The following is a 9,627-nucleotide window of genomic DNA, read 5'->3' as shown; positions in this document are numbered from 1 at the left end:
CAGGTAAAAGGTAAAGGACCCCTGGAAGGTTAAGTCCAGTCAAAGGCAACTATGGAGTTACAGCGCTCATCTTGCTTTCAGGCTGAGGGAGCCGGCATTTGTCCGCAGACAGCTTTCTGGGTCATTTGGCCAGCATGACTAAACCGCTTCTGGTGCAACGGGACACTGTGACGGAAACCAGAGTGCACGGAAATGCCGTTTACCTTCCCGTCGCAGCGGTACCTATTTATCTACTTGGACTGGCTTGCTTTCGAACTGCTAGTTTGGCAGGAGCTGGGACAGAGCAATGGGAGCTCACCCCGTCGCGGGGATTTGAACCACTAACCTTTTGATTGGCAAGCCCAAGATGCTCAGTGGTTTAGACCAGAGTGTCACCCATCCAAGATGGTTGGGATGACTGCAAGGTCAGGGGTGCATGGATGCATTAGTGGGAGTGCAGGTTTGGTTCTGCTGGAGCAGCCACACCGTTCCAACTTCACCACCACTCTGGCTTCCATTGTTGTGATAAGTGGCTGCAACATCACTGTCAGGAGGGGGAGGGGGCAGCATGGCACCGCCTCAATATGCCTGCTAGGTTGACAGGAGCTGGGACAGAGCAACGGGAGCTCACTCCATCATGGGGATTTGAACCGCCAACCTTCTGATCGGCAAGCCCAAGAGGCTCGGTGGTTTAGACCACAGTGCCACCCGCATCCCAATAAGGTTCCATCAATCCCTATTTAAACATATCGATTGATATACCGTATTTTTTGCTCTATAAGACTCACTTTTTCCCTCCTAAAAAGTAAGGGGAAATGTGTGTGCATCTTATGGAGCGAATGCAGGCTGCACAGCTATCCCAGAAGCCAAAACAGCAAGAGGGATCGCTGCTTTTGCTGCGCAGTGATCCCTCTTGTTGTTCTGGCTTCTAAGATTCAGAATATATATTTTTCTTGTTTTCCTCCTTCAAAAACTAGGTTCATTTTATGGTGTGGTGTGTCTTATAGAGCGAAAAATACGGTACACAGTCCATATGACCAGTCACAAACCATTTCAAAGGTCCTTCCTGCTTGAGTCATCCTGACCCACAGAGATTTCACTTCACTTCTAACAAGTCCCAAATCGCTTTAAGGTTTCAGATTGGGATTCAGGATGCTTCCAAATATGATGCACTTCATTAGAAAAATCCACCAGCGTATATTAAGGTAGCAATTTATACATTGCCAAAAAATGCCTAATTGAAAAAGAGGACAAAAAGGACAAATAAAGAATGATCTCCTGATATTCTTATCGGTTTGACAGTTACCTGAGATATCACTATAAATGTCAGATATAGTATATGGAATGGATGTACCCTGTTTGAAGGAGACTAACTAGTCAAAAAGTATTTTCTCAATTGACTGCCAAATACTTGCCACATGTTTCAAGTGTTGATTAAGCATTTATGGAACTACTTCTTCAAAGAAGACCGCCTGTTGCCAATATCGCTGTCTTTTCAGCAGCAATTTAAGACTTTGTAACTAAAAAGAAATCCAGATTTATTGACGTGTTGCTGTTTTAACATACTGTGATACATTATATCTTAGCTTTCTTTTTCTATTTCATTTCAAATAACCCTGAAAGTACAGCTAAATATACATTTTTTTAAAAAAACAACAACAACCAGTAACTACAATTCAGGCCAATAGGACAGAAGAGAAGTTTGATTCAGTACACATTGAAGCAGATTCTATCAAATTCACACTTTCAAAAGTGAAATAAAACAAAGCTATGCTTCGAAATTCTGACTTTTCCAAATGTTGTGATGCTGCTCTCCAATGAAAGAATATCCATGAATATGAATACATTGGGGAAAGTGTGCATGAAAATGAAGATATTGGTGAAAATTGCATTAAAAAGGCATTATATTAGGTAAAATCGTTTTCAAAAATGCAATTTTTAAATTTTAAGCTAGGGAATGGAGAATCCTCTCAGTTTGATGGTGATGGGGGGGGGGGGTAAGCCCTGGCCAGATGATTTCTTTTCTCTTTTCTTTTTTGCAAGGATTCTGAACAAGCGAGGGGTAGGGTTCTTTCCTGTGCTTCCCCCTTCCTTCCCTTCTCTCTCTCCCCTTTCCTCCCTTCCTTCCTCCAGTGGCTGGCAAATGTGAGCTTCGGGCTGTACTCTCTGCAGAAAGAGCTCTGTGGATCAGAACCACCGACCACCCGTGTGGTTAAAGGGCAAAGAGACGGCTTGCAGTGCTGCATCCCAACAACGCTTCTTGCTGGAGAGAAAACATGCAAGGAGGGGCTAGATCTCCTGCTGCCTTTCCCTTCCTCCCAAAAGGGAGTGAGACCACCATCAGCCATCCAGCACTGGAGAGAGTGGCCATGGGGCGCAGGGGGCTCTGCCAATGTAAAGAGCTTTGCAGAGCCCACGATCCTCCAGAGTCGTCACTGGTTCAGAGGGAGGTTAAGCCCAAAGCCTTCAGTCCCCTTCCTTTTTGAAAAGATCTGCTTGGCGAAATGGAAGAGCACATGTTGCCAAACCACCAGTGGCGACAGAAAAACAACAACACCCAGACATTTTGATTGGTTGCCAAAGTGAGAAGATGTTGAGTTTTTCTTGCTAAAATCCCTCCCCCCAAATTTGAAGTTTTTGGAGCTTTTTAAAAGGAAATTCACTGAAAATGAAACACTTCCGAGAACGGTTTCCATACATCTGGGATTTCCGGACATTTTAACCATTTCCAAAAATCTTGCCCAGACACTATTAGCGACAGATGAATCCCAGACATGTCCGGGGAAACCGGGATGTATGGCAGCCCTAATCTTGCCACCTTGGGTGACCCTGCTTGGAGTATGGGGCTTTTGATGACTTCGCTCACAAGGATCATAGGAATGTGCAAACCCACTCACCACGACAAGGTGATGATCCCATGAGTGAGATTTGGGACTGAACTACACAGCAAACAAAACGTTTTAAATGTGTTGTAAAGTGTGATATACAAATGTGACACTAGTTGGCGAGAGTGAGCTATGCAACATTCAATGTATTTTTCAAAACATTTTTTTTTAAAAAGTATTTTCACAGTGTTTTTTATATGTGTATTGATTCCACCTTGGAGAGGACCCCTAACTTGGCTGAGAAAGAGAGAGGAGAGGGAGAGGGGGGGGAGAGAGAAGACCTGAAATACAGCACAAAACTGCATCAATACAAGTTGTAACATTTTACATTGAAATACGGGGCAATCCTGTATTATACAGGACAGGTGGCAACCCTAGGTGGAATACAAATTAACAGAATAGAATAGCAGAGAATAGAATATACTGCAACCTAGAGTTTTCCTAGTCTGAGAGGGAGGTGAAAGTCTGGGCTGTATTTCTACGCACAATTAATTCACTGTGCCTGAATCCAGCACAAAACTACTATTAGCAGTACTACCACCATCAAAATCATTTGGTGAATACCAACAGCACCATGAACTTAATTTAATTTAATTTAATTGTATATATTAACATGTGATTGATGCTTTGGTCTGTTAACCTTTAGATTTCCAGCCCATTCAAAAGTGCCCCTTTCTAGAAAGATCACATCAACAGAGTTTTCACCATCTCAGGATGCACCCCAAACTCCAATGTAAATGCAGCCAATTAACTCAAGCTGCCAAAAAACTGAGAATGAAATGCTCACACAGATATATCTCCCATCTAGGTGCTTTAAAAATTACAGTCTGTTCTGAAGAAACCCAAGTGCTTGCAAGTTCCCTGACCTCCATTATGTGCAAAGGTGAAAAAGTCCAGAGAAGAAAACAAATCTATAATCATAGCCAGAAACCTTATGTTTATTCATAAATGGCAGCACTTGGTGAATTCTCATTAACCGCACTCATTACTCATTAGGTGATGATCCCTGGGTCCTTAGGTTGAAGAGTGCTTTGAACTGTTTCTTCCCCTGTTTTTAATTAATCTTTGGGTGGGTAAATTCGGTAATTTCATTTAAAGTGACTGGTTATGAAGCCAAGAGAGAAAGCAGGCTAGTTTAGGCAGTGAAAGTTTGTACAGGCAATAAGAGCTGTTTGGAGAACCTGCGACGTGGAATGAAGTCTATGCTCCACCAAGTTGATAGCCTCCACATCAATCTCCACATACCTGTGATGTGCCATGCTAAATGCAAACCAGCAGCCTGTCTTGAGACCTGCCAAGTACTTGATGAACCCCCTCTTTGTTTCAGGGACTGGCTGAATGACAACGAATAGTGGGAGGCTCCAGCCAAGGACCCCCTAGGAAAGCCACTGAGGAAGAAGGCTCAGACCCATGTGAGAAGTTGTGGGACACAGAAGACAGATCAGAGGAGGAGGGAAGCTGGGAGGTGGAAGACACAGGAGGCTTGAGGAACAAGAAGTGTCAGAGGCAGGGAGTCCTCCAAGGACAGGACTGGATGGAGAGGAAAACACTTTGAGGTCAAGATCTGAAGGAGAAGACAGGGAGGAGCCAGATACTGCAACAGCTTCACAGCAGCTGCCGGGTCCCTCTGCATTGAGCTCCCCTATCACTTTGACTCTGAAGTCACACAGAACTTTATGCATAGCTGAATGTTGTTGTTGTTAATAATAATAATAATAATAATAATAATAATAATAATAATAATAATAATTTATTATTTATACCCCGCCCATCTGCCTGGGCCTCCCCAGCCACTCTGGGCGGCTTCCATAAAAACCAAAAAACACAACAAAATATCACACGTTAAAAACTTCTCTGAACAGGGCTGCCTTAAGATGTCTTTTGAATGTCAGGTAGTTGTTTATCGCTTTGACATCTGCTGGAAGGGCGTTCCACAGGGCGGGCGCCACTACCGAGAAGGCCCTCTGCCTGGTTCCCTGTAGCTTTGCTTCTCGCAATGAGGGAACCGCCAGAAGACCCTCAGCGCTGGACCTCAGCCTCCGGGCAGAATGATGGGGGTGGAGACGCTCCTTCAGGTATACTGGACCGAGGCCGTTTAGGGCTTTAAAGGTCAGCACCAACACTTTGAATTGTGCTCGGAAACGTACTGGGAGCCAATGTAGGTCTTTCAAGACCGGTGTTATATGGTCTCGGCGGCCGCCCCCAGTCACCAGTCTAGCTGCCGCATTCTGGATTAGTTGTAGTTTCCGAGTCACCTTCAAAGGTAGCCCCACGTAGAGTGCATTGCAGTAGTCCAAGCGGGAGATAACCAGAGCATGCACCACTCTGGCGAGACAGTCCGCAGGCAGATAGGGTCTCAGCCTACGTACCAGATGGAGCTGGTAAACAGCTGCCCTGGACACAGATTTGACCTGTGCCTCCATGGACAGCTGTGAGTCCAAAATGACTCCCAGGCTGCGCACCTGGTCATTCAGGGGCACAGTTACCCCATTCAGAACCAGGGAATCCTCCACAACCTGCCTGCCTCCTGTCCCCCAAAAACAGTACTTCTGTCTTGTCAGGATTCAACCTCAATCTGTTAGCCGCCATCCATCCTCCAACGGCCTCCAGACACTCACACAGGACCTTCACCGCCTTCACTGGTTCTGATTTAAAAGAGAGGTAGAGCTGGGTATCATCCACATACTGATGAACACCCAGCCCAAACCTCCTGATGATCTCTCCCAGCGGCTGCATGTAAATGTTGAAAATCATGGGGGAGAGGACAGAACCCTGAGGCACCCCACAAGTGAGAGCCCAGGGGTCAGAACACTCATCCCCCACCACCACTTTCTGAACACGGCCCAGGAGGAAGGAGCGGAACCACTGTATAACAGTGCCCCCAGCTCCCAGCCCCTCAAGACGGTCCAGAAGGATGCTATGGTCGATGGTATCAAACGCCGTGAGAGATCCAGCAGAACCAGGAAACAGCTCTCACCTTTGTCCCTAGCCTGCCGGAGATCATCAACCAGTGCGACCAAGGCAGTTTCAGTCCCATGATGAGGCCTGAATCCCGACTGGCAGGAGAGGTGGCAGAAAGACATTTCGAAATTTGTCTGGCAGGGCAAAAAGCCCAGAATAAAATTTAAAATACTGACAGATGTTAAAGAAAGAGGGGGATTTGCCCTTCCGGATTTAAAATTGTTCTATGAAGCAGCAGCGTTTTGCTGGCTGAAAGAGTGGATGCTCCTCGAGAATACAGACATTTTGGATTTGGAAGGTTTTAATAATGCATTTGGTTGGCATGCATATTTATGGTATGATAAAATTAAGGTGCATAGGGCCTTTAAAAATCATATTGTCAGAAAAGCATTGTTTAATGTTTGGATAAGATATAAAGATTTGTTGGAAAATAAAACCCCTAGATGGTTGTCACCCTTGGAGGCTAAGGCACTGAAAAAGCTCAATATGGAGGCCGAATGGCCAAAGTATTGGGAAATTTTGGAACAAGAAGGAGATAAATTGAAGTTACAGAGTCATGAGAAATTGAAACCTAAAGTACGAGACTGGCTCCATTATTATCAAATAATGGAGGTGTACAAACAAGACAGGAAAATTGGCTTCCAGGTGGAGAAATCAAAATTAGAAACTGAATTGTTAGAACCCAATACTAAGAACTTATCAAGAATGTATAATTTGCTGCTGAAATGGAATACACAAGATGAAACAGTTAAATGTGCTATGATTAAGTGGGCACAGGACATTGGTCATAACATCATGTTTGCTGACTGGGAATGGTTGTGGAACACCGGTATAAAATTTACGGCATGTAATGCCTTAAAGGAAAATATTATGAAAATGATCTACAGGTGGTACATGACCCCAGTCAAGCTAGCAAAAATCTACCATGTGCCTGACAATAAGTGTTGGAAATGTAAAGAAACCGAAGGTACCTTTTATCACCTTTGGTGGACGTGCCCGAAGATTAAGGCTTTCTGGGAAGTGATATATAATGAAATGAAAAAGGTACTTAAATGTACTTTCCCTAAGAAACCAGAGGCCTTTCTCTTGGGCATTGTCGGCCAATTGGTGTCAAAGAAAGATAGAATTTTCTTTATGTATGCTACGACAGCAGCAAGAATACTCATCGCAAAGTATTGGAAGACACAAGATCTACCCACCGTGGAAGAGTGGCAGATGAAAGTGATGGACTATATGACACTGGCTGAGATGACTGGCAGAATCCGCGATCAGAGGAAAGAGACGGTGGAAGAGGACTGGAAGAAATTTAAAGTTTATCTTAAGAACTATTATAAAATTGATGAATGTTAAAATGTCAAGGTGTTGAGAAAGAAAAAGGGACTACAGTGACATAAGATTAAGCCGAAGAAAAAAAACTATGAGGACACATATTTGATAAAATGATTTAGAAGTTGCTGAAACAATTTTGGAAATTGGGATGCAGAAAGGGGAGGTATGGGGGAGTCCGAGAAACGAGGGTTATGAAAATAAGGTTATGAAATTATACGTGTTTGTTTGTCTTTTTATTTGTTTGTATTGTTTAAAAAAATGTTGTAAAACCAATATTTTTTTTTTTTTAAAGAATCCCGACTGGAAGGGATCCAAATGGTCCGCTTCCTCCAGGCGTGCCTGGAGTTGTTCGGCAACCGCTCGCTCAATCACCTTGCCCAGGAATGGAAGATTTGAGACTGGGCGATAGTTGGCCATCGTGGCTGCATCTAAAGATGTTTTTTTAAGAAGCGGTTTAATAACCGCTTCTTTCAGCGGGTCTGGGAAGGCTCCCTCACGGAGGGAAGCATTCACCACCCCACGAAGCCCATCGCCCAGTCCTTCCCGGCTAGCTTTTATAAGCCAGGATGGGCAATGATCCAGGAGACCGGTGGTTGGTTTCACTCATCCAAGCAGCCTGTCCACATCCTCGGAGGTAACAGATTGGAATTGATCCCACTCAACTTGACTAGACAGAACTCTAGCACTCTCCCGCCCCGGCCCTGCTCCCACGGTGGAGTCTACTTCTTCCCAAATCTGAGCGATTTTATCTGCAAAAAACTTTGCAAAATCATTGCAGGAGAACATGTGGCCCGTACTGGGCCCCGATGTTGCAGGTGGTTCCGCTAAATTGTGAACCACCTGAAAAAGTCTCCTGCTGCTGTTTTCTGCAGATGCAATAGAGGCGGTGAAGAAATTCTTCTTCGCCGTCGCTATCGCCACTTGGTAGGCTCGACGTTGAGCTCTAACCTGTGTCTGGTCAGATTCGGAATGAGTTATCCGCCACCGGCGCTCTAGCCATCTCAACGATTGTTTCATTGCCTTCAGATCCGTGGAAAACCACGGGGCTGTCCGGGCTCCATGCAATCGGAGAGGGCGCTTCGGAGCCAAACAGTCAATAGCCCTGGTTAACTCCACATTCCAGCGGGCCACCAGGGAATCAGCTGAAAGGCCATCAACATGGGATAAAGCATCCCCTACCACTCTCTGGAAACCATTTGGATCCATTAAGTGGCGGGGGCGGACCATCCGAATTGGTCCCACCTCCCTGCAGAGGGGATGGGTTGCAGAGAAGTCCAGTTGCACCAGGAAGTGATCTGACCATGGCACTTCTTTCGTTTCGCTTTTACTTAGTGTCAGATCACCAACATCCATAGATGTAAACACAAGGTCCAAGGCATGTCCACGGCTATGGGTTGGGCCAGACTTATTCAGGGACAGCCCCATGGAGGCCATGCTTTCCACGAGGTCCCGAGCGGCCCCTTGTAAGGTCGTGTCGGCATGGATGTTAAAATCCCCTAGGACGACCAAGCTAGGTGTCTCCAGGAGAACATCTGCCACGACCTGAAGCAGCTCGGGCAGGGAATCCTTGGTGCAGCGGGGAGGTCGGTACACCAAAAGGAATCCTGTACTGCCCCTATTGCCCAACTTCCAGAATATGCACTCAGAAAACTGGGTCTTCCCAATAGGACGCCTGGTGCAAACTAATGACTTCCTAAAAATCACTGCAACCCCCCCTCCCCGCCCACATGACCTGGGTTGCTGTGCGTAAGAGAAACCTGGTGGACAAGCAGCGGCAAGGACAGGCCCATCTGCTTCATCCAACCAAGTCTCTGTTACACATGCCAGGTCAAGTCCTCCATCCATGATCACGTCATGGATGGCAGTGGTCTTATGAATCATTGACCTGGCATTGCACAGCAGCACCTTCAGGTCATGTGGGTATCCCTTGCTGATTCTAGTATCCATCTGGTCAGGACCAGACCCGGAGGCAGGAATAGTCCTCAGACAACGACTAAACGTGCCCCCTCTGTAATGACATGGTCTAGTCTTAGCGTAACTCCTCCTCCTACCCGTGATCACTGAGATCAGTTGTCCCAGTGCATCCCCCCCTGTGGAACATGCCCCAGCCATTTTGTGGGCTGGGGCCCACTCCCCGGCAGCCCTGACCCCTCCCCCTAAAAACAAAATAACACCTTAAACAAACAAACAAAACCAATAAAACAATACAAACAAAAAATGTAAAAATTACAAAAACATCAAAAAAATAATAATTCCCCAAGCCCAACCAAACATCCATCCCACCCCCACCCCCCACATACAAAAAATCCAAAGAAAAAAATTTAAAAACATTTTAAAAACACTCTGGGCCCCTCCGGCAATGACAACTGTCCTAGTGAGGCCTGTCAGGCCCCGCCCTGGGCCAGGTGGTAAGTGGCAGGAAGGAGCAGGGCCCTCAGGCACTCACTCAGGGGAGTCTTCCTGGGCAGCAGGC

This window comes from Podarcis bocagei, assembly GCF_964188305.1.
Source record: "Podarcis bocagei genome assembly, chromosome: 8".
NCBI classification, from domain to species: domain Eukaryota; kingdom Metazoa; phylum Chordata; class Lepidosauria; order Squamata; family Lacertidae; genus Podarcis; species Podarcis bocagei.
Note: the sequence above shows the minus strand (reverse complement) of the source record.